Consider the following 27,043-nt stretch of genomic DNA (forward strand, 5'->3'; position numbering starts at 1 on the left):
AGGGGGTTGAATAAATTAGGTAAACTAGTGGGAGCCACTTATGAATAAAGACCCGATTCATATAGTGTTTTGAAATGAAATCAAATATTTGCTAAGTGTTGTTATGTATTTATCATTTACAGATTTACTTTTTACGTTATGTCTTCTGCACTATCACTTAGGAGCATACTGGATGCTCACAAATTGACTGGTCCTAATTATGCTGACTGGCTTCGAAACTTGAGAATTGTTCTCAGGATTGAGAAGCTGGAATACGTGATTGACTCACCTAAGCCTACTGAACCAGCTAGTGATGCACATAATGATGAACATGTTATGTATCGTAAGTGGATAGATGATGCAAATGTTGCTCAATGCATCATGCTAGCTTCCATGAACATTGAGCTACAGAAGCAACATGAGCATATGTATGCTCACACTATCCTAATGCATCTACAAGAGTTGTATGATGTGGCGGGGAGGACAGCTCGATATGAGATATCGAAGGAGTTGTTCGGTTGTAGGATGTCTGAGGGATCATCTGTGAATGACCATGTACTTAAGATGATCAATTTGATTGAACTTCTTGGACAACTTGGTTTTGTCATGGATGGGGAGCTGAGCCAAGACCTGGTCTTGCAATCGCTTCCGAGTTCGTTCTCGCAGTTTGTTGTGAACTTTCACATGAATAGGTTGGATGTCAGCCTGCCTGAACTCCACAACATGTGGAAGACTGCGGAATCGAATTTTCCCCCTGAGAAGAGTTCTGTTCTTCTAATTGGTGAAGGTTCCAATCCTAAGAAAAGGAAGAGGAACTCTTCCAAGAAGAAGAAAGTAGGTGAGAAAATGCTGGTTCCACCAAAAGCTGAAGACCCCAAGAGCAAAGTTGTTTGCTTTCACTATAACAAGGTGGGGCACTGGAAGAGGAACTGCAAGGTTTACCTTGTAGAATTGAAGAAGAAGAAGGGTAGTGAGACTACCGCTTCTGATTCGGGTATGTTCATGATAGAAGTGAATATGTCATTAAATCAAATTTCTACTTGGGTATTAGATACCGCCTGTGGTTCTCATATCTGCAATTGTTGCAGGGACCAAGGAGAAGTAGGACTCTTGAGGAAGAGGAGGTGATTCTACTGATGGGAAATGGAGCAAGAGTTGCTGCTGAAGATGTAGAATCATTTCATTTACATATGCCTACGGGCAAGACTATTGTTTTAAATAATTGTTATTTTGTTCCCTCGATTGTGAGGAATATTATTCCAATGTTAGACTTGGCTGGATTTTCATTTATTATTGAGAATAATGAATGTTCTATTCTTAGAGATAATATTCTTTATGGACGTGGTGCTTTAAATAATGGTCTGTATATGTGTGACATAATTTACTTCAGATTGAACAAACTAATAAAAGAAAAGGGATGATGAAAATCTCACTTCATTGTGGCACTGCAGTCTCCATTTAGTAGACATGGAGAGAGGACTGCAAATTTGCTAGGAATGGTACACACAGATGTATGTGGACCAATGTCTAAGCAAGCCATGGGTGGATTTTCATACTTCATTACTTTCATAGATGATAGATCTAGATTCAGATATGTGTTTGATGAAACACAAGTCTGAGTCCTTTGAAAAGTTCAAAGAATATAAGTACGAAGTGGAGAAACAACCAAACATAGTATTATAACTCTTCGATCAGATCGAGGTGGTGAATACTTTAATGGAGTGTTTCTAGATTATCTCAAAGTAAATGGTATAGTCTCCCAGTGGACTCCTCTAGATTAGTATCTGAAAGGAGAAATCGAACTTTGTTAGACATAGTTCGGTCCATGATGAGCTATGCAAATCTTCCAGTATTCCTATGGGGTTATGCATTGGAAACCTCAGCATATTTACTGAATAAGGTGCCTTCCAAAATCTGTTCCTCAAACTTCGTATGAGATATGGAAAGAAAGGAAACCGAGTCTTAAACACGTTAAGATTTGGGGATGTCCAGCTTATGTCAAGAAAGTTGACCCAGATAAGCTGGAATATCGATCCGGAAAATGTAGTTTTGTGGGATATCCTAAAGAGACTTTAGGGTATTACTTTTGCACCGATCATCGGATGTTTGTCTCCAGACATGCTACCTTCTTGGAAAAGGAGTTTATCCTTGAAGGAAACAGTGGGAGCAAAATTGAACTTGATGAAGTTCAAGAAGCACAAACTACTACAGATCGAGTGGAAACACCTGTTCTGACTGAACAACCTTTTGTAGAACAGCCCATTCATAGGTCAGGGAGAGTGTCTCGCCAACCTGAGAGGTAATATGGCCTTGCCATTGAGAATGACAAAGAGTTGTCGATCATTAATGATGACGACCCTGTGACCTATAATGAGGCTATGAGTAGTGTTGACTCAGAGAATTGGCATAGTGCCATGAAATCCAGAATGGAATCTATGTATACGGTATACAAAAGATAGAATATAGCAGATGGCCAGGTGGAGACCTTTAAGGCCAGGCTTTTGGGAAAAGGATTCAAACAAAGGCAATAGATTGACTTTGATGAAACCTTTTACCTGTAGCCCTGTTAAAATCAGTTCGGATTTTGCTTGCGAATGCTGCTTACTACGACTATGTGATCTGGCAAATAGCCAGATGGTTTTCTTTCCAAGGGAAATGAAAACCTAGTGTGTAAGCTGCTGCGAACCATATGTGGTTTAAAGCAAGCTTCTCGAAAGATGGAACATTCGTTTTGATGAGACAATCAAAGAGTTTGATTTTATCAAAAAAACGTAGATGAACCATGCGTCTATAAAAGGGTTAGTGGGAGCGCGGTAACATTTCTTGTATTGTATTGAATTAGAGTTGACACACATAACAATATAGCAGACCCACTCACAAAGCTACTTTATGAAAGTCACTTTGATCGTCATAAAGACAAGATGGGTATTAGATACCAGAGTGATTGGCTTTAGTACAAGTGGGAGATTGAAAGGAATATGTCCTAAGTCCAATCATGTATTAGGATTTAGGAATAACTCTTTATGTAATCTGTTTTGATTTCATTGATTTTAATATAAGACTTGTTTTGTTTTTATTACGGGCTCTATCTATTTAAGTGTTTAAATAAGATATACCATAGTTTAGAATAAAGCTTTTTATGGATTATGATGAGATCATAATAGTGAGACCTAAAAGATGATAACTCTAAACTTAAATAGTTCCTGGTCGTAGGATTACTAACTGGTAATTAATAATCCGTAGAGATCGGTACATACTATGCTTGCTTCATTATGAAGGATGTCTGTTCTCATAGACATTTGTGTGGTGACACTATAGCTAGTATGTAGGTGCTTATTATGGAATAAGTTCACTGAACATGACTCGCACAGCTGAACAACTGATGGAGTTCACTCACGTGTCAGCAGTTGTTCACATAGTGATAGTTGTACAAGTATCCTTAGACTTGAGGTCATCATAGTCATCTTGTGTACACTGAACTATGCTTTGGTTTAGTTCTTAGTCTCCAGGGACAATTATTAGGGCTCTTCTGGGTATAGGAATTTGTACACGAAGATAGTGTATGATCAATAAAGGATCTACCCCTTCCAGTGAAGGAATCGAATGTTCAAGGCTGATCCACTTATGCTAGTTCAGGAATCTCTGGCCAGAGTGAATGAAATTAGAAAGGAGTTTCTAATTTGTATAGAACTACGCATAGTAAATGGTAAGCAAGTGATTGAATTAGATAGGCTTGACACGAGATCCATGCCTTGTATTTAATCGGGATATTGTAGGGTAGAAGGAGTTTATTGTACGGTAACTATTCACTGAATAGGTTCTTGGTATTCTAAGCAGTGAATTCATATTATCCGGATAGTCGCGATATGCTGAAAAGTATCCCTCACGATGTAGAATAAATGTGATTAATTAATCATATTTAATAAATTAGAGAATTTATATAAATAATGATAAAATAGTTTTATTATTATTTATTTCTACTATCGGCTTAATATTGAACCTACAGAGTCACACCATAAAAAGAGAATGATTTAATGGTGGAGGAATTAATTAATAATGGCTAATAATTATTTATTTATAAAATAAATAATTAATTGGCAAATTTAATAATTGATTAAATGAGATTTAATTGATTATAAATGAATTAAGAAAAGTTCTTAATATTACTAATTAAAGGATTTAATTTTTGGAAATTAAATCAAGAGAGAGAATTATTTCTAAAGTGTTTAGAAAAAGGATTAATGATTAAAAGATGTTTTAATTATTAATAAGAATAATAAATGGGATAATAATAATAATATTTATGGGAAAATTTCAGCTGAAAATTTTGCCTATAAATACACTATTATAGACCCTAATTTTATTCTAACCCCATCGAACCCGAAAAACCCAAAAAGTTTGGAAAACCCAATTCTCTCCACCTTCTTCCTCCTCCTTAACATCGTTTTCTTGGTGGATACCGGTGGAGTGCTTCACACTTAAGGAGCAACTGCTAAGGATCTCTGATCGTTGTCTCCGAATTATTTTAAAAGGTTAGATTCGATCCCTCGAATTTTTATTCACGATTTATATGCTTTTATTTAGATTTTGTATGTGTAAAAGTGTTTTGCCATACCTCCGCTGCGTTAAAAATCCAACACCTTTGACAGGATTGCTTATATTGAGAAGACTCAAGAGAAACAACAAGCTCAGATTGATAATATTCTGAAAAATCAAGCTTCTCAGCAATCTCAACTTACTGAAATCCAAGCCTTAATAATTGTCAAAGTGGAATTGCTTGTCTCTCTTCTACTACCTGCTGATGCCAAAAAGGGGGAGAAAGTAGTTAAGTCCAAATGCAAGACTGACAAGATACTGAAAGGGAAGGATGATGAAAAGGATAATCAAGGAAACTCTGGAATGGGTAGAGGTCATAGTCAAGGTAGAGGTTTCTCATCAAGAAAAGTTGAAATCACAAGTCACGGGACAAGTTCTGATACTGGAAAAGAATTAGTTCTGCTACTGGTAAAAGGATAAGTTCTGATGAACTTTTAGATCTTGATGAAGAAATGTCAAGACAGTTATTTCTTCAGGAAAATCCAGGAATGGACTTGGAGAGTTTAACGGAAGAAGAAGTCAGACTTAAATCAGAGAAAGTCACATCTAAATCTGGAGCTTCTAGTAAAAAGACACTTCCAAAAATCAAAGGCATTGTGATAAAAGAAAGGACAAATACTGAAACAACATTGGCTAAATCACAACCGCAGATAGATCCAAGATCCAAGGGTAAAGAAAAGGTTGGTGAACCTATCAAGGTTTATGTGCCTCCTGAGAATGAAGAAATCACTAATGAAAAGGATGATCTTGCTCTGACTTCAAGAAAAGTTCTTAAAACAACCTCTGACATGGCTCAAGTTGTTCAGAGTCAAGAGACAAAAAGTTTTGATATTTCGAAGAAGCAAGTAACCTCTGACATAGCTCAAGTTAACTTGATATCAGAAGATAGATCAAAGACACTCCTACCAGGATTCACTAAAGCAAAACAGACTCAACCTTTGAAGACTGCTGCAAGTGGTTTTGAAGCAAGAGTAGTTACTGGAAAGGAAGCAAGAGATAAAACTGGACTGGGAAGTGCTGATGAAAGAAGAATACAGAACACTACCAATGATCCAGCTTCCTTGAGTGAACTAGGTATTGGAGCAACTCCTGAGAGATTGAATCAACTGGAATCTGTACAAATGGTTTACCATACCTACATGAAAGAACACATCTTGTTGTACTTCATAACAGATGGTAGGGTTTATCATATAAGGCAAAATGCCATTCCATTGAAGTATTTTGAAGAATTGGAGCATGTACTATTCTTACTTCAAGTGGATGACAGATTGACAGGAAGTGCTGCAAACTATTTGAAGGATCAGATTCGAAGACAGAAAAGGCTTTATTCTGTTAAGTCTGACAGCACATATGTTCCAAAGTACAAAGATCACAAGGGTGAGATAGTTGAAATGAAGCCCAACACTGCTAAAATTATAACTACCTTTATGGGTTACAGGGCTGTGGAATTCAATCTTGAGTCTGATAAAGCTTATTTGATCAGACTGGATCAGGATATAAGAAAAGCAAAGATTAATGATCTCAGGGCTGCAATCTTTCAAATTGGTGAACATAATGCAGAGCTTAAAGATGCTAAAAGGAGGATGATTGATGAACTTAGATATGCTGAGAGATGTTTGTTGAAGAACTATCTCAGAACAACTCCTGACATCAGAGAGATCAGAAGATGAAGCCAAGTCAAGATCTACAACTGCTTAAATTCTGATATTTGTACAGACTGAAGCTGTTATCAGAAGTTAAATATTGGTAAAGCTTTAAGGACCGTAAGTTGTAGTTATCTAGTCTAATTCTCATGCATTTGTACTTAATGTTTTTGACATCATCAAATATCTATTAAACTTGTATATTATGCTAATTTACAAGTTGGGGGAGATTGTTAGATATATTTGATAATGTCATGGCTAATATGATTTATGTTTAGTTTTCAGATCTTACTTAAACAGGATAAATCAATACTTACTGGAAGTCAGGACTTAAGGATATCAGTACTTATATTATCATGAGATAAACATCAGAAGATGGATATCAGAACTTAAGTGCTGAAAGACGTTCAGATAAGGACAGTAGCTGATTAAAGGAAAGAAGATCGAGATAAACATAAGAAGAGATATGCATGAAGAAGGAATTCTATGAAGAATAGAATACTTGGAAGAAAAGATATCTGATTGATATATTTTAGGAAGCAGAATTATATTCCATATCAATTAGCGATTATCTTGTAAATGTGTAGTATATAAACACATACATAGGGTTTACACTATAAGTGTTAATATATTCGAGAAGATTATTCATTGTAACCCTAGCAGCTCTCGTGATATTTGTTCATCACTGAGAGGTAACCGTTCCATACTGTAACAGAGTTTATTGTTTCAATAAAGTTTGTTTTCTGTTACTTGAGATATTGAAGTTCGATTTGATTATACTTTACACTGTATTCACCCCCTCTACAGTGTGTGTGACCTAACAACCTTGAAATTGGCATGAGCTGCATAGGCTAAGAAAATTCTGATGGCTTCAAGTCTTATAACAGGAGCAAAAGTTTCATCAAAATTTATTCCTTCTTGTTGACAATAGCCCTTAGCAACCAATCTAGTTTTGTTCCTGACTACTATGCCATTTTCATCCATCTTGTTTCTGAATACCCATTTGGTGTCAATTAGATTCTTTCCTTTAGGCTTGGGTACCAGCTTCCATACTTTATTCCTTTCAAATTGGTTTAGCTCCTCCTGCATAGCTAAAATCCAATCAGGATCCAACAAAGCTTCTTCTACCTTCTTTGGTTCTTTCTTAGATAGGAAGCTGTTATATAGACATTCTTCTTGAGTTGCTCTCCTTGTTTGAACTCTAGAAGATGCATCACCAATGATAAGCTCAAAAGGGTGATCTTTAGTCCATTTTCTTTGTTGAGGTAGATTAGCTCAAGATGAAGAGGCCTCATTGTTGTCTTAATGTGTGACTAAGTTTTGATTATTAGAAACTCCCCCTGAGTTTGTGAATCTTTGATTTGAGAAAGGAGAGCTTTCTGTAAGTAATCTATTCTAACTTTCAGCTTCTCTTGATGACCCGATGGATGGTGTACTTTGTGTTCCGACGGATGAAGCTGATTGTCTCCCGATGGATAAGGCAGATTGTCTCCCGACGGATGAAGCATTTTGTAACTCGACATATGTTGAATTATGTGCTTCATTAGTTGTAGATTTTTCTGCATTATCCTTATTCACTGTTTCTTGATCACTTTCATCATCACTGTCATCACTAACCATCTCCTCATTATCAAACTTGAGGCTTTCATGAGAATCTTCATCTTGCAGTCCTTCAATATTTTTATCATCAAACACAACATGTATTGATTCCATAACAATGTTGGTTCTAAGATTGTAGACTCTATATGCTTTTCCCACAGCATATCCAACAAAAATTCCTTCATCTACTTTAGCATCAAACTTCCCATGTTGATCAGTTTGATTCCTCAAGATAAAACATTTGCAGCCAAAGACATGAAGAAAATTTAGTGTTGGTTTCTTGTTCTTGAACAATTGGTATGGTGTCATACACTTTGCTTGATTAATCAAAGAAATATTCTGAGTGTAGCAGACAGTATTCACAGCTTCAGCCCAAAAATATGTTGGTAACTTTGATTCTTCAAGCATTGTCCTTGCAACTTCAATAAGAGATCTGTTCTTTCTTTCCACTACTCTATTTTGTTGTGGAGTTCTTGCTGCAGAAAACTCATGCATTATCCCATTCTCTTCATAAAATGATTTCATCACAGAATTCTTGAACTCAGTTCCATTGTCACTCCTGATTCTTTTTACCTTGAAATCAGGATGATTGTTGACTTGCCTTATGTGATTGATGATGATTTCACTAGCTTCATCTTTGGACTTAAGGAAATATGTCCAAGAGAACTTTGAGAAATCATCTACAATTACCAGGCAAAATCTTTTCCTTGAAATGGACAACACATTGACTGGTCCAAATAAATCTATGTGTAGCTATTGCAAAGGTTCTTCAATTATTGAATCAAGCTTCTTTTGAATGATGCTTTAATCTGCTTTCCCTTTTGGTAGGCATTGTAACACCCCCAAATCCGGGGTCGGGGATCCGGGTTGTGCACGAGTTCCATTTCCCTTAATAACACTTAATCTTAATAAACAACCAACTACTACATACCGTGACCCCACAATATACACACACACCACAAGTTATAGTCTCAGAGATGAATACCAAAAAAATAATACAAGTCACTTTATTCCACAATTATATGACATTACACCTTAAAAGGGTTTCTGAATAAATTTACATTTCCTTGCCAATATTACAATTCATAATATACATAAGTCTGGTTCATCAAAAGTTGAAAGCCTAGCCTACTGGTAGCTCCTACCTCAGCTACAACGGCATCAACTCCTACAGGAAACTGCGGAACATTTCCTATCCGCTCATGAATTGGGAGCTTGGTCCTGTTCATCTTGCCTATCTGTTGTTGTGTGATGAAGAAGAAAGCAAGGGTGAGCAACAAGCCCAGCGAAATAATATGTATAATAATTAACAATATATGAGCATTCTCATAGTACTCATGAAAGTCTTGGTCAAGAAGAAATGAACCAAGTTTGATATCTTAACGCAACCAAGTCACAAAATATTCAGTATATATATATACATATATACTTTTCACAATCTTTTAAATCCTCTGACATGTATAATATACACAGAGTTCCAGTTTATAATTGTATAAAAATATCGTTGCAAGGTGATCTCATATATCTAACCTTGTCTCAACATTTTTCTGAAAATCTTTGACATGCACAAGATAATCATTTACTAGATATAAGTTTAAAAGATGAAGTTACAAGATACTCCAATATACTTATATCTTTTCCGAATACTACTTGAACTACCACCGTTCAAGGTATAATCCGTTTCAAAAGTTCATCACATAGATGAGACTACAAGATAAGATTTGAATAGATTCAATCCTTGAAATATCATTATAAATAATGAAGTTACGAGATACTTCATTAAGTCCCGATATATATATATATACACCTATATATATCTCTCATACATTTCCTGAAAACCTCTGTTATGTAAAGTATGAATAGAGTTGCAATATCCAATGAATTTGGAAAGAAAGAATTTTGGCATAAACCGATATCTTGCTGATCAGGCAAAGATACCAATAAGTAACCTTTTCTACTAGTAGATGGACGAATTCCCCACTGGTCATCACCCTGGCCGCAATAGGACCTTATGCTGGACTGCCACTCAGCCACTTACGCATTTGATGGACTCCCACTGAGCCACTTACACTTTCATGGACGCCCACTGAGCCCATGTTGCTTATGCCGACTCAATAGATAGACTTACTTCCCGAACTTTGGGTAAGTAATCAATTCATTTATCAAAACAGCAACCTCGTTGCGAATATAAAATACACCACAGAGCCGAATCCCTCAGGTTTTGAGCGAATATTTAAATCCCCTTCGAAAGGAAGATCTTAAATATAAAAATGAGTTTTGGGATCCGCTCTAACTTTTAAAATCATTTCGAAGACTCGAAATATTTTTAAGAATGTTTGGAGTACTACTGATTTATTCCCAATATATTAGAAAATATCTGAATATTATTATTTAAATAATATTCCCAAAAAGGATAATCTCTATAAAAATAATCGAAGTAGAAGTGTTAAAACTCATACTTGAAATGAATATTAAATAACCAAAGATATACTTATACGAAAGTACTATCTTTATTTGAATAATCAAAAGTAAATTTGATTATCGAAACATTATTCTTTAACAAAATAAAGAATATTATTTAATAAAATAAGCTGAGTCATAAGCCCTCGAGTGAATATTCAAAATAATATTCATTAATAAAATAAACGGAGTCATAAGCCCTCGAATGAATATTCAAAACAATATTCATTAATAAAGTAAAGGGAGTCATAAGCCCTCGAATGAATATTCAAAATAATATTCATTAATAAAATAAAGGGAGTGATAAGCCCTCGAATGAATATTCAAAATAATATTCATTAATAAAATAAAGGGAGTCATAAGCCCTCGAATGAATATTCAAAATAATATTCATTAATAAAATAAAGGGAGTCATAAGCCCTCGAATGAATATTCAAAATAATATTCATTAATAAAATAAAGGGAGTCATAAGCCCTCGAATGAATATTCAAAATAATATTCATTAATAAAATAAAATAAAGTTATCGAATACAACTTATTCGATTAATAGTTTTGAAAACTATATCAATATATATATATATATATATATATTATACTCGGGAACATCGACTCCCGGTTTAGAAAAAAATGTTCACCCTTCGGGTCCCCTATACTAAGGGTATACGCAACTACTGCTTATCTCTAGCATAGGTATTATGCAACTATAAGCATTGAAATCAACAGATAGATAACCAGATTACGAAACAGACATGCATATATATACCATCTCAGCATGCTTCAATATATCGCAAAATTTGCTAATTAACCAACATGCATCTATCACAAGATAATGCATATACATATATACATCACCACAGCAGTATAACAGGTAGAAAACTTGCCTGAGTGCTCCCGGATAGACTTAAGCTTAGAGTGGGTCCGATAACCTATGAACAACAACATAAGTTGGAATTAAACCCCGGTCGCTTAAGAAACTAGACTTTAACCAATTGAACCTTAACATTCGCTTATGGTCACTGATACGCTTAACGAATCACCTAAGTCGTTCGAGTACCCTCGGCTCCACCATTTTTAATAAATTAACCATTAAGAGTTTTAAGGAGATTCTTTTGCGAGTACCTTACCAACTACCTAATCCACTTAACATAATTGTTTCATATCCCAATTAGTCATTTAAAGTCCTTAACCAAGGTTTCAAAGTAAGGCGAGAGGTAATGGTTCTTTCGCGAAACGCCGTTACTTAAAACGGTCGTTTCTCCTAAACCGTACATCGGATTCAAATGAACCACATATCAAAACGAAGCTCGTAATATGAACTATATAAACATGACAATGGTAAGAATCTTACAGTGAGTTCACGTGTCCTGAAGTTAATAACAAAAACAGTCTAAGGTAAATCGGGCATTACGACGGCTATATTTACGCGATTACCAAAGTTTAAACTACTCCAATCAACCACCAACCAACTCATAACCATCAATACAACAAAACTTCACCTAAACCATATCACATCAGTCCATAACCTCTAAGTTTTTCAACTCAAACAACCACAATCAAGACCTATGAACTATAATCAAGCTTTAATTACCAAAACACTTCCAAATCAAACCAAACTACTAATAATCACAATCTATGCTTCTCATTCACAAAATCAACAATTAAACTTACTAACAAATAAAGTAAAGGCTAGGGTTTGATGTTTATACCTTCCTTGGGAGGTGTTAAGTTGCTAGGAAGCCTTAGGAAGCCTCCTACAAGCTTGATCTTTCCAAAGAAATCAAGAACACAAAGTTAGGCTTTGAAGTTTCTAAAAGTCCGATTTAAAGAACTGTATAAATGAGGGTCTTACCCTACTTATTTGGATGAATACTTGTGAACAAGAGTTGTAGGCCATCTCAATACCTTTCCAACGAGCTATAGAAAACAACATTTGAGTGAGTATTGAAGGAGATATGGCAGTTTGAAGTTTCTGTGTTTATTTTGACCGAGAGCTTCTTCTTGTAAAGTCAACTCTTCTCTTTTTGATTTATGTTATTTGCTTGGTTGATTCTTCTTTTTGTCTTGAAATTTGTTTTAACCTTTTTACCATGGTTAATTTTGTATGGCCCAAAATCTTCCAACAAACAAAACTCCTTTGTCATGCTTATGCAAGCAAGCTTGTGTCATGTGATGACATCATCATCCACTACCTTTTTGATTAATCCCTTAATTACTTGGCTAATGACCGCTGATCTGTTATACGGTTCGCTTATCTTTTGTTTTCGTTTATCGTTTGAGGGATCATACCTGAGATCTTATTACTTAGGTTCTCCTAAACCTTTCTCAATATTTTATATTTCTTTTATGATCCTCTCTAAAAATCCTTGAATTTAAATCCTTTTTATCATGTTATCTTATACTCAATTCTTTCGATATCTGGTGGATTTTCGGGAAAAATCAAAGTGTGCGGATTTGGATTCTGACGATCTTTACATACACTTATTTACTTTATGGAATATTAATATGATCTTAGAATTTCCATAACAGTACTCCTATATAGCGTTGTCTGATAATTTTCCTTAATCAGCATTATCAGCAAAAGTTATTATTCATCTGTGCCTCAAAAATTCCAAAAATTGGGGTTATTACAGTCTCCCCTCCTTAAAAGAATTATGTCCCGGAATCGGATAGAAAATGAATAGGGATGCTCTCTTAGCATTGCACTTTCTAACTCTCAAGTAAATTTTCCAACATTGTGGTTCTACCATCAAAATCTGACTAGTTTGATAACCCTTCTCCTAAGAACTTGTTCCTTTTCAATCTATAACCCTTCCCGGTTGCTCCGTTTAGGTTATGTCTGGTTGCATGTCTATGCGCTCATATGCCCCTATTTGTCTGGCATCCGAATTACACTTCCTTAACATTGATATGTGAAACATGTTATGAACTTGCTACAGGTTCGGGGATAGGGCTAGCTCATATGCTAACTTCCCAATACGTCTTAATATCTCCAAGGGTCCAACAAATCGTGGACTTAGCTTTCCTTTCTTTCCGAACCTCATCAATCCTTTCCAAGACTTTCCAAGGGGATACCTTTCACAATACTACGTCCCCTACTTCATACTCCTTGTCCTTTCGTTGTCAAATCAGCATACTTTTTATGTCCATCTTGGGCTACTACCAGTCGTCCTCTGATTAGATCTATTATATCCTTGGTCCTTTGGACCACTGCTGGTCTGAGCATCTTGCGCTCTGCAACTTCATCCTATCATAAGGGAGATCGACATTGTCTTCCCTCAAGGATCTAATAAGGCGACATCTCGATACTGTTATATGATCTATTGTCGTAAGAAAACTCAATCCGTGTTAAGTGATCATTCCAAATTCTTTCAAGTCTATTGCACAGACTCTCATCATAGCTTCTAGCGTTATAGCTTTTGCTTCTCGCTACCCACCCTTTTCTAGTTCATAATCGTTACTATCCTCCGCACCTAATATTATACTGGTTACACTTTTGCTTGTTAGCGTTCTATAACGTTTTAATAACCGCGTCAACCTTAGTATCATGAACGCGTAAGATTCGGAATACCACCGCACTGATACTACTTCCTTTAGCTGCTTCCATCTTCGAAAGCTTGATCTATCGTATAGAAGTAAAAGATTTTATTAAAAGATCACTATGATCATGAACACTTGTTCTATTGCATAGTTAGTACAGAAGGTGGCCAGCCTTTAGTAATTGACAAGCAATTAAACAACATGTGGTATCCTACTAGGCTTCTATCACACAGATAGATAGTCATTCGGCAATACCTCCCCTTCTGGAAGGGTTATTCTTCTCAGCTTATATAAAATGAAAAGGAGAGAAAAGAACGAATTGAAGAGAATTGTATATGAAAAAAATACTGCCACAAATATCTGGCTTGGATTCTACCTCTGAACTATAGAGGTTTGTCGTAGGAGAACAAAATATATACGTATATATATCAACATCAAGTATTATAGCATCGTATTTCACGTGTCTGAATATTTACTATTCCGTCCATCATTCTATGGACCCATGCTCTTGCTCGAGCTTATAAACAATCACCTTTGAAACTCCCTCGACATCGAAAATCGAATCTGGGATTTCATTCTAGACGTCATCGTTATTAGAATTCTATGCTTGCATCGCAAATTTCCTCGTATAGTAATACGACCCTCTATCGATAAGAAGGAATAAATATTCAATAGGTAGATAATTGACTTAATTAGCCTATCAATGATAACTTATACACCACCACGACCCGATTAGTGGTACTCACTCTCAACATCCATTACACTACAACTCTCCCGGTTGTAATCGGCTCATTATTCGAAGAATCGTTGCTGCATTACTATGGTCCACCACTGGCCTACTGTCGTCATTCGTTTTCCTTGGAATCTTAATAGCTAACCATACGGAGTCCATATCTGTCATATCAAATTCTTCTAAGGAGTTAACATAATCACCATTCATGATTCATGAAGAACACTCCAGATCCTGATGTACATTCATGACATGAAGCAGATAAAATTGCAGAAGAGCTTCAATTAAAGCAACGATAGTAGGTTAATACCATTCTTAATCATATGCCTTAAATAGAAGACTTAACTCAAAGGTTCGTTTAGTCCTTTTTGAAACATGGTCCTGGCTTATCTCAAGATAGTACCTTCTGAGATAGATAGCCCGCTCATGGCGATTACATGAATTAAACCTTTACCAACTACTGTTACAGTTGGGTATTGCACAGTCATCAGAAGGAATGTCAATCTTCCAAACCATAATACAACCTTCACAGCTTTAACCATCATCACTGTATTCCTCTGGCACGAGCGCCTATAATTATCGTCTTACCTTTAAAGTGTCGGCCACCTCTTTGGCCTTTCCTGATAGTAAAATTTCCTTACAGTCAATGTCATTTTTACCACCTCCAAATAAATTTTCTACCTCATTTCAATCACTGCTTATGTGAAGATGCTCTTCCTTACGCTTTGGTAAAAAAAAATATCACCATTTTTTTCCATAAGTCATTGCCTTAGTCTTTAGATGTGAACATTGCCACGACTGACTCTCGATCATACTTAGGACGTCTCTTATCTTGGGTCCTTCTTGTTTTCACCAATCTCGACCCTCATTGGATAGATCTATAATTTCTTATGGTTCAACACGTGCCCCACCTGGCATTATTATAATTACGTCATATTTCCTTCATCAAAATTTCTATTCTTGAGAACTTTGAATATTAACTTTCTCCTTGTAAAACCTCTAAGGTTATCCTTAAATCCTTCATCAGGTACACCCTAGGTACATGGCATATCAAGATACCATTTACTAATACCAAAATCATTGTCTATATAGTTCTGAAAACTTTCTCCACTGATCTTTAAAGGTTGTTGTTACTTTAATCCTTTCCAATTCATACTGTCAAACTCATATTATCCTTATTAAGGGTGAAATGCCAACCTTTATGCATTCCCCTAGGATTCATTTTAAGTTACCGATGTTCTATCCTTAATTCCACCTTTAGAAAAAGTACATGCATCCTTCCATGGATAAATCAAGTCATATATCCTTGATAGATTATCTTATTTAATCATTCCCATCTCGATAGTCTATACCAAATTTCACAATAATATCCTTATTCAAAATGAGGTCAACCAATATGGCCTCCAAAAGATAACAACGGTTATCCGATTTTCTTGCCTGATTTAGTAATGATAACAGGGATGTTCTAGAAGATATTGGTCATGTTCAACGTGAACTTCTTCTTAATAAATCCTTATTTTCTTTTGTTGTTTATCTCAACAGTCATCTCAATGTTGGGATATCTTTCATACCCGGCGTCTCCCTTTCTGGGTATCATGCCCCCGGTCTTACACTCCACTTTCTTGAAGGTCACTTCCTTCATCCAATTTTCTTAATTTCTTACTTTCTTGTCTCCTCAGTCTATCCGCGTCTCATTATTTATCCTTCGAACTATCTCAAGGTTTCCCCGAATCCTTCCAACTTGAAGGGGTACAACATATATATATGTTATGCCTTCAACCATCAACTTTAACTCATGGTAAAACATCCTCATCCTGACGATCATATACTTTTCTATTTCTATTACTACGAGTCTTTAGGGTTTCCTCATACCCAACTCCCTTATCATTCCTCAAACTCTATTGCCTTTATATTCCTTTCCACTTCGGTTTCTTTTTATTTTCCTTTCTCTTATCATTATTTCATGAACCCAATAATCATTGACTTCAAACATCACATCGTTCTGGGATTCTTGTCATCAGAACAAATCTTGACAACTTTTATAACTTAGCTTCATAATTCATCATACTCGTCCGCCTTTATTCTGGCTCTAAAGCTTTTACACTATCTCCATAACCTTGGGAATTACTTTCCCGAAAACAATTGATTGAACTTTAATCAGTTTATTCTAACCTCTGGCTCCGTGCCTTTCTTGGTCTTTCACCAGCGGGTGGTCTCTCTCTTAGGAGGGTAAGTGACAAAAACAGTCTTTTGCGCTTTATCAATCATTTAGAATATAAAATCATTTCTCTATTTCCTTTGTCCAGGCTCTTGCCTCGGCTAGGTCAGCTTGTTCCTTGGAACTCTGAGAGCTGAGTGACTTAAAGGTCCTGAAAGAATTTTCCACTGCATTGTTTCCTCAGGGTGGTGTTTGGGAATAAAAGTATAATTTTTGTTTAGGCAGGTCCATGAATTGCCCCATAGGAGTACCATCCCGGTTCTCCCTATCTTGCTCGACTTCTGTTTTCTCAGTATGAAATGTTTCATCCTTCTCCCACAATCAGGGTTATCTTATACGTTAAAATCCTTGTTTTCCATTTCATTATGTTATGGGTTCTTCTATCTTGATGTCAACCTCCCTGACTATCACGTTCAGGGTTTGCTCTAAATCTTATTCCAGAAACTAGCTTTCATCTAAGATCTCATCTTTAAGCTCTTGAACATTTGGAACCCAAATTCTGTAGGAATACCTCATTATTCCCTTATCATCTTTCTCGGTATTAATCTTTTATCTAATTGTTGGCTCTCTGCCTTCATTCATCACTTTTTCTGGCACAATATGTTCTTTTCCGATAATTTGAACTGTATTGCAATCTCAAACAGCTTTTCGGTACCGGCTCCGGTTACCTTCACTTCTATTTCCATTTTCTCGAAATCTTTTATTTACTCTTCCGAAGACATTATCATCTTGAGTCTCTCCTTTATACTAAGGGCATTAGCCACCATTTTGGCTTTCCCTGGATGATAAAGAATCTCATAATCGTAATCCTTGATTAGCTCTAACCACCTCCTCTGGCGCATGTTGAGCTCTTTCTGCGTAAAAATGCCCTAGAGCACTTATGGCTTGTGTAAATCTCACACTTCTCTCCATACAAGTAGTGCCTCCAATCTTTAGGGCAAAACTATTGCCACGAGCCCAAGCTCATGGGTGGGGATATCGAATTTTATATTCCCTTAATTATCTTGACGCGTACACGATTACCATGCTGTGTTATATAAGAAGCACCCTAATTCCTTATGCGAAGCGTCACTACACATCACAACATCTCCTTTTCCATCCGGCAATGCCAATATAGGGGCCGTCACCAATCTTTGCCTCAGTTCTTAAAAGTTGTTCTCGTATTTCTCTGTCCATTCGAACTTCTCAGTCTTACGAGTAAGCCGCGTTAAGGGGGCTACTATCTTTACAAACTTGAACGAACCTCCGGTAGTTCCCGGCCAATCCTACCTCTGGTAGTCGCCCAAACCATGGTTATCAATTCCTCAGCGGTCCTTTATTCATTCTTGTCAGGATCCTCCACGGGATCCTCCTCAGCAACAATCCCTTCTAGGACAACATCCTCAACCGCTACATCCTCAATATGATCATCATACGGTCCCTCATTAGGACGCTCTATCGGATCCACAATCTAATCTCCAATAAGTAATAAAACATCATCGCGCTGTTGCTCCTCAACCTCAGGGTTCGGAGTCCCGCTACCATATACGATAACGAACTACACTTCTATCACGATATTTATAAGGGTTCCCATAAGGGTTTTAACTGTCAGTACTACATTAGGTAGTCCGACTATGAACTTGGCAAGAATCCTTATTATCTCAGTGAACTTATTATTTTAACGTCACATCATCTGTGAGGTTTATAACGCTTAGCTCTGATACCATTTCTGTAACACCCCCAAATCCGAGGTCGGGGATCCGGGTTGTCACGAGTTCAATTTCCCTTAATAACACTTAATCTTAATAAACAACCAACTAATACATACCGTGAATCCACAATATACACACACACCACAAGTTATAGTCTCAGAGATGAATACCAACAAAATAATACAAGTCACTTTATTCCACAATTATATGCCATTACACCTTAAAAGGGTTTCTGAATAAATTTACATTTCCTTGCCATTATTACAATTCATAATATACATAAGTCTGGTTCATCAAAAGTTGAAAGCCTAGCCTACTGGTAGCTCCTACCTCAGCTACAACGGCATCAACTCCTACAGGAAACTGCGGAACTTTCCTATCCGCTCACGAATTGGGAGCTTGGTCCTGTTCATCTTGCCTATCTATTATTGTGTGATAAAGAAGAAAGCAAGGGTGAGCAACAAGCCCACCGAAATAATATGTATAATAATTAACAATATATGAGCATTCTCATAGTACTCATAAAAGTCTTGGTCAAGAAGAATTGAATCAAGTTTGATATCTTAACGCGACCAAGTCACAAAATATTCAGTATATATATATATACATATATACTTTTCACAATCTTTGAAATCCTCTGACATGTATAATATACACAGAGTTCCAGTTTATAACTGTATAAAAATATCGTTGCAAGGTGATCTCATATATCTAACCTTGTCTCAACATTTTTCTGAAAATCTTTGACATGCACAAAAAAATCATTTACTAGATATAAGTTTAAAAGATGAAGTTACAAGATACTCCAATATACTTATATCTTTTCCGAATACTACTTGAACTACCACCGTTCAAGGTATAATCCGTTTCAAAAGTTCATCACATAAATGAGACTACAAGATAAGATTTGAATAGATTCAATCCTTGAAATATCATTATAAATAATGAAGTTACGAGATACTTCATTAAGTCCCGATATATATATACACCTATATATATCTCTCATACATTTCCTGAAAACCTCTGTTATGTAAAGTATGAACAGAGTTGCAATATCCAATGAATTTGGAAAGAAAGAATTTTGGCATAAACCCGATATCTTGCTGATCAGGCAAAGATACCAATAAGTAACCTTTTCTACTAGTAGATGGACGAATTCCCCACTGGTCATCACCCTGGCCGCAATAGGACCTTATGCTGGACTGCCACTCAGCCACTTACGCATTTGATGGACTCCCACTGAGCCACTTACACTTTCATGGACGCCCACTGAGCCCATGTTGCTTATGCCGACTCAATAGATGGACTTACTTCCCGAACTTTGGGTAAGTAATCAATTCATTTATCAAAACAGCAACCTCGTTGCGAATATAAAATACACCACAGAGCCGGATCCCTCAGGTTTTGAGCGAATATTTAAATCCCCTTCGAAAGGAAGATCTTAAATATAAAAATGAGTTTTGGGATCCGCTCTAACTTTTAAAATCATTTCGAAGACTCGAAACATTTTTAAGAATGTTTGGAGTACTGCTGATTTATTTTACCAATATATTAGAAAATATCTGAATATTATTATTTAAATAATATTTCCAAAAAGGATAATCTCTATAAAAATAATCGAAGTAGAAGTGTTAAAACTCATACTTGAAATGAATATTAAATAACCAAAGATATACTTATACGAAAGTACTATCTTTATTTGAATAATCAAAAGTAAATTTGATTATCGAAACATTATTCTTTAACAAAATAAAGAATATTATTTAATAAAATAAGCGGAGTCATAAGCCCTCGAGTGAATATTCAAAATAATATTCATTAATAAAATAAACGGAGTCATAAGCCCTCGAATGAATATTCAAAACAATATTCATTAATAAAATAAAGGGAGTCATAAGCCCTCGAATGAATATTCAAAATAATATTCATTAATAAAATTAAAGGGAGTCATAAGCCCTCGAATTAATATTCAAAATAATATTCATTAATAAAATAAAGGGAGTCATAAGCCCTCGAATGAATATTCAAAATAATATTCATTAATAAAATAAAGGGAGTCATAAGCCCTCGAATGAATATTCAAAATAATATTCATTAATAAAATAAAGGGAGTCATAAGCCCTCGAATGAATATTCAAAATAATATTCATTAATAAAATAAAATAAAGTTATCGAATAAAAATTATTCGATTAATAGTTTTGAAAACTATATCAATATATATATATTATACTCGGGAACATCGACTCCCGGTTTAGAAAAAAATGTTCACCTTTGGGTCCCCTATACTAAGGGTATACGCAACTACTGCTTATCTCTAGCATAGGTATTATGCAACTATAAGCATTGAAATCAACTGATAGATAACCAGATTACGAAACAGACATGCATATATATACCATCTCAGCATGCTTCAATATATCGCAAAATTTGCTAATTAACCAACATGCATCTATCACAAGATAATGCATATACATATATACATCACCACAGCAGTATAACAGGTAGAAAACTTGCCTGAGTGCTCCCGGATAGACTTAAGCTTAGAGTGGGTCCGATAACCTATGAACAACAACATAAGTTGGAATTAAACCCCGGTCGCTTAAGAAACTAGACTTTAACCAATTGAACCTTAACATTCGCTTATGGTCACTGATACGCTTAACGAATCACCTAAGTCGTTCGAGTACCCTCGGCTCCACCATTTTTAATAAATTAACCATTAAGAGTTTTAAGGCGATTCTTTCGCGAGTACCTTACCAACTGCCTAATTCACTTAACATAATTGTTTCATATCCCAATTAGTCATTTAAAGTCCTTAACCAAGGTTTCAAAGTAAGGCGAGAGGTAATGGTTCGTTCGCGAAACGTCGTTACTTAAAACGGTCGTTTCTCCTAAACCGTACATCGGATTCAAACGAACCACATATCAAAACGAAGCTCGTAATATGAACTATATAAACATGACAATGGTAAGAATCTTACAGTGAGTGCACGGGTCCTGAAGTTAATAACAAAAACAGTCTAAGGTAAATCGGGCATTACGACGGCTATGTTTACGCGATTACCAAAGTTTAAACTACTCCAATCAACCACCAACCAACTCATAACCATCAATACAACAAAACTTCACCTAAACCATATCACATCAGTCCATAACCTCTAATTTTTTCAACTCAATCAACCACAATCAAGACCTATGAACTATAATCAAGCTTTAATTACCAAAACACTTCCAAATCAAACCAAACTACTAATAATCACAATCTATGCTTCTCATTTCACAAAACCAACAATTAAACTTACTAACAAATAAAGTAAAGGCTAGGGTTTGATTTTTATACCTTCCTTGGTAGGTGTTAAGTTGCTAGGAAGCCTTAGGAAGCCTCCTACAAGCTTGATCTTTCCAAAGAAATCAAGAACACAAAGTTAGGCTTTGAAGTTTCTAAAAGTCCGATTTAAAGAACTGTATAAATGAGGGTCTTACCATACTTATTTGGATGATACTTGTGAACAAGAGTTGTAGGCCATCTCAATACCTTTCCAACGAGCTAAGAACACAATATTTGAGTGAGTATTGAAGGAGATATGGCAGTTTAAAGTTGCTGTGTTTATTTTGGCCGAGAGCTTCTTCTTGCAAAGTCAACTCTTCTCTTTTTGATTTATGTTATTTGCTTGGTTGATTCTTCTTTTTGTCTTGAAATTTGTTTTAACCTTTTTACCATGGTTAATTTTGTATGGCCCAAAATCACCCAACAAACAAAACTCCTTTGTCATGCTTATGCAAGCAAGCTTGTGTCATGTGATGACATCATCATCCACTACCTTTTTGATTAATCCCTTAATTACTTGGCAAATGACCGCTGATCTGTTATACGGTTCGCTTATCTTTTATTTTCGTTTATCGTTTGAGGGATCATACCTGGGATCTTATTACTTAGGTTCCCCTAAAACTTTCTCAATATTTTATATTTCTTTTATGATCCTCTCTAAAAATCCTTAAATTTAAATCCTTTTTATCATGTTATCTTATACTCAATTCTTTCGGTATCTGGTGGATTTTCGGGAAAAATCAAAGTGTGCGGATTTTGATTCTGACGATCTTTACATACACTTATTTACTTTATGGAATACTAATACGATCTTAGAATTTCCATAATAGTACTCCTATATAGCGTGGTCTGATAATTTTTCTTAATCAGCATCATCAGCAAAAGTTACTATTCATCCGTGCCTCAAAAATTCCAAAAATTGGGGTTATTACAGGCATCACACAATCCATCCTTAGAAAACTCCACTTGAGGAATGCCTCTAACCAGTTCTTTCTTGACAAGTTCATTTATGGTCTTGAAGTTTAGATGGGATAGCTTGGGATAGCTTCTTGTGCCATAGCCAACTTTCATCTTGACTTGCTTTACTGAGAGGACAAGTGACAAATTCTGCATTAGATGAGTTGAAGTCAGCTAGATACACATTTCCTTTTCTCACTCTAGTGAGAACCACCTTGTTGCTTCTTTTGTTTATCACAACATATGCTTCTGAATTGAAGGTTACTGAATTGCCCTTATCACAAAGTTGGCTGATGCTCAACAGATTGTGCTTGAGACCATCCACTAGGGCAACCTCTTCAATGATGACATTGTCTTTTGAAATCAAGTCATATTCCACAGTATAACCCTTGCTTTCATCTCCAAAAGTAATACTTGGGCCAGCTCTCTCCTTGAACTCTGTGAGCAGGGTAGAATCTCCAGTCATGTGCCTTGAACAGCCACTATCCAAGTACCAAAGATTCTTTCTGTTTCCCTGTACACATCAAAACCAAATCAAGTTGATTTTGGTACCCAAGTTTCCTTGGGTCCTGCCTTGTTAGCTTTCTTCTTTGGTTTTTTTGGTTTGATCTCATTTGACTTGGGAATTTCTGATTCATCCTTAGTCATTTGAGTTGGACCTTTGAAACCAGTCATTTGAACAGAATTATCATGCACATTTTGATTAACAAGAAAAGGCATGTTATTTGCAAAAATGTTATTCCAGTCAGGCATGCTAAATGGCATTTGTGGCATATTAAATGTAGCATAATAAGGATTAGGTGCAAATGGCATATTAGAAAATTGTGCATTCATATTCTGAGCATACATATCATTCGCATGGCAAGTTTGCAATTAACAGACAAATGATTAACACTACCACACTTAACACATATTTTTCTTGGAGCATGCTTATCAGGTGTGTAGTTGTTATGTTTGTTAATCCCTACTTTCCATTTCTATTATTTTTCTTTTTAGTTTCTGTTTTAACCTCAATCTTTTCTAATCTGTCATTCAATTGCTTGATGGACAGATGACCAACATTAAGTTTCTTCTCCTTCTTCACTTGACTTGATTCTCCTGAAACAAAGTTTTTGGAAACTTATCCATATTTTTCATTTAACTTGGCAAGCTTAGCTTTGCTCACTGGTTTGCTCACAAGCGACGGATGTGGCTCTTTGTCACTCGACGGATAATCCTTTTTATTATCCGACGGATAATTCTCATCATCCGTCGAGTCCACATCTATTAGCAATCTTTTAACCAGATTGGATTCCAGCTTCTCCTTACTCTTTTTCTAGTTTGCATCATAAAAGGACTCAATACATTGAACTTTAGTGATTTGAGCATGGACATCTCTGGATGAATTCCATGCTTTAATCACTTCTTGTTCTCGTTCAAGCTACTTCTTTAAAATCTCTTCTTTCTTCAAGGACTCAGTCAATTATCCTTAGCAATCTTACACTTAATTCTCAATTTTTCAAATTCAATAAACTGAGACTCTAGCACATTATTCCTCTCACTTAAAAACAAGTTTTCTTTAATTTTAGCATTTTTCCTTAGTGAGGGACTTAAGTGTAACACGCAAGTGATATAAATTTGTAGACATGTCATTGATTACATCATTACACTCAGCTTTAGATAAATGTGCTAGGTTAGTGGTGATTACCTGATTACTTGAAGAACTTGTTTCTGTTTCATCAGACTTGGCCATAGGGCTAGATTGACATAGCTTACATCCTCATCTTCATCCAGTCCATCAGCTGCCCAATCATTTTCCTGTGTAATGAAAGCCCTTTCCTTTTGCTTGAGCAACTCAAAAGATTCTGTTTGTAATCAATAGGCTCAAACTTCTTTTTGCTGGAATCTGACTTTCTACACTCATTGGCAAAATGCCTTGCCAAGCCATATTTGAAACATTTGAATTTGGATTTATCCACCATGTTTCTTCTTGGCTTGGCTACTCCAAAGTTCTTTTGGAACTTGAGCTTGGCGAATCTTCTGAAAAGGAATGCTAAATGCTCATCAATATCATCCATGTCATTTTGGCTCAAATGATCTTCATTTTCAGCTACCAGGCCTTTTCCCTTGTTCTAACAGACCTTTGAAGTAGACTCAACAACTTCTACCTTCATCTCTTTCTCTTTCTCTAACTCAGCAACCAGTGATATGGACCCTCCTTTATTTCTTCCTTTCTCCATCCTCTCATCTTGCTCTATTTCAAGCTCATAAGTCTTCAGGATGCCATACAATCTCTTCAAGGTAAACTCCTTGTAATCCTGAGAATTCTCAATGGATTGTCATTGGTTTTCACTCCTTTAGAAGAGATCTAAGGAACTTGAGGTTAGAGTCTTTTGTCTGATAGACTCTCCATGCAACTTCAGAGCATTTAGTAGTTTTTGAAACCTAATAAAGATATCAGTGAGAGACTCACTATCTTCACAATGGAAGTGCTCATATTGCTGATTAGTAGTTGCATCTTATTCTCCCTTACTTTCTCAGTACCATCACAAATAATCTGGATAGTGTCCCAAACCTCCTTGGTTGTTTTGCAGTTAATGATGTTATCAAACATATCACCATCAACTCCATTGAACAATATATTCATTGCCTAGGCTTGGAACAGATGGTTCATTGCCTGTTGCAGCTCTATTGCTACATGAGGACCTCTCTCTATGCAATCTACATAAGCCTCATCTTGAGAAAGAAGATGTAGATGCATTTTCACCTTCCAGTGGTGATAATTGTCTTTATCCAGAAAAGGAATTTCAACTCCAACATCCTTCTTGTTCATCTTGCTTTTTGTTGTGATCTTTACACTCTTTGTACTTCAAGAGCTTGCTCCGATACCAATTGTTATGCCCTAACAATACAACAAGAATTACAAAACGGGGGGTTGAATGTAATTCTGGCTTCTTTTCGAGATTTATAAAAATGTTCTAACTCAATATATATAAGTGTTTTGATTTGCAAAGTGCGGAATAAGGAATTAAGTAAATCAAACATAAAGTAATAAAAACACAAGTCTTTAAAACTTTCTGGTGGATTTGAATGTATCCACCAGGGATATATATATATATATATATATATATATATATATCGATTTGAGAACTCTATGAAGCTCAAATCGGCTCACAGCTGCTTTACAAGTGAATAAACATGTTAGGTCACACACACACTGTAGAGGGGGTGAATACAGTATATAGTACACTCAAATCGAACTTTAAGAACTTAAGTAACAGAAAACAAACTTATTGAAACAATAAACTCTGTTACAGTATGGAACTGTTACCTCTCAGTGATGAACAAATATCACGAGAGCTGCTAGGGTTACAATGAATAATCTTCTCTAATAATGATAACACTTATAGTGTAAACCCTATATCTGTGTTTATATACTCACAGTTACAAGATAATCGCTAATTGATATGGAAATATAATTTGCTTCCTAAAATATATCAATCAGATATCTTTTCTTCCAAGTATTCCATTCTTTACGGAATTCCTTCTTCATGCATATCTCTTCTTATGTTTATCTTGATTTTTCCTTTAATCAGCTACTGTCCTTATCTGATCGTCCTTCAGCACTTAAGTTCTGATATCTATCTTCTGACGATTATCTCCTGTAACATATGTACTGATATCCTTAAGTCCTGACTTCCAGTATAAGTACTGATCAACAGTTAAGTACTGATTTATCCTGTTCAAATAAGATCTGAAAGCTAAACAAAAACATATTAGCCATGACATTATCAAATATATCTAACAATCTCCCCCAACTTGTAATTAACATAATATACAAGTTTAACAGATATTTGATGATGTCAAAAACATTAAGTACAATGCATGAGAATTAGACTAGATAAACTACAACTTACAGTCCTTAAAGCTTTTACCAATTTCAACTTCTGATAACAACTTTAGTCTGTAAAATATCAGAATTTAAGCAGTTGTAGATCTTCGACTTGGCTTCATCATTTTCTGATCTCTCTGATGTCAGGAGTTGTTCTAAGATAGTTCTCAACAAACATTTCTCATCATATCTGAGTTCATCAATCATTCTCCTTTTGACATCTTTAAGCTCTGCAGTATCTTCACCAGTTTGAAAGATTGCAGCTCTGAATCATTGATCTTTGCTTTCTCAACTCCTGATCTAGTCTTATGGCATAAGCTTTGTCAGCTCTAGATTGAATTCAAGTCCCTTAATACCAAGATATGTTCTGATCTGTGCAGTATTAGCTTCATATCAACACAAATATCACCATTATGATCTCTGTACTTTGGA

This window comes from Apium graveolens, chromosome 3, assembly GCF_009905375.1.
Source record: "Apium graveolens cultivar Ventura chromosome 3, ASM990537v1, whole genome shotgun sequence".
In the NCBI taxonomy this organism is placed as follows: domain Eukaryota; kingdom Viridiplantae; phylum Streptophyta; class Magnoliopsida; order Apiales; family Apiaceae; genus Apium; species Apium graveolens.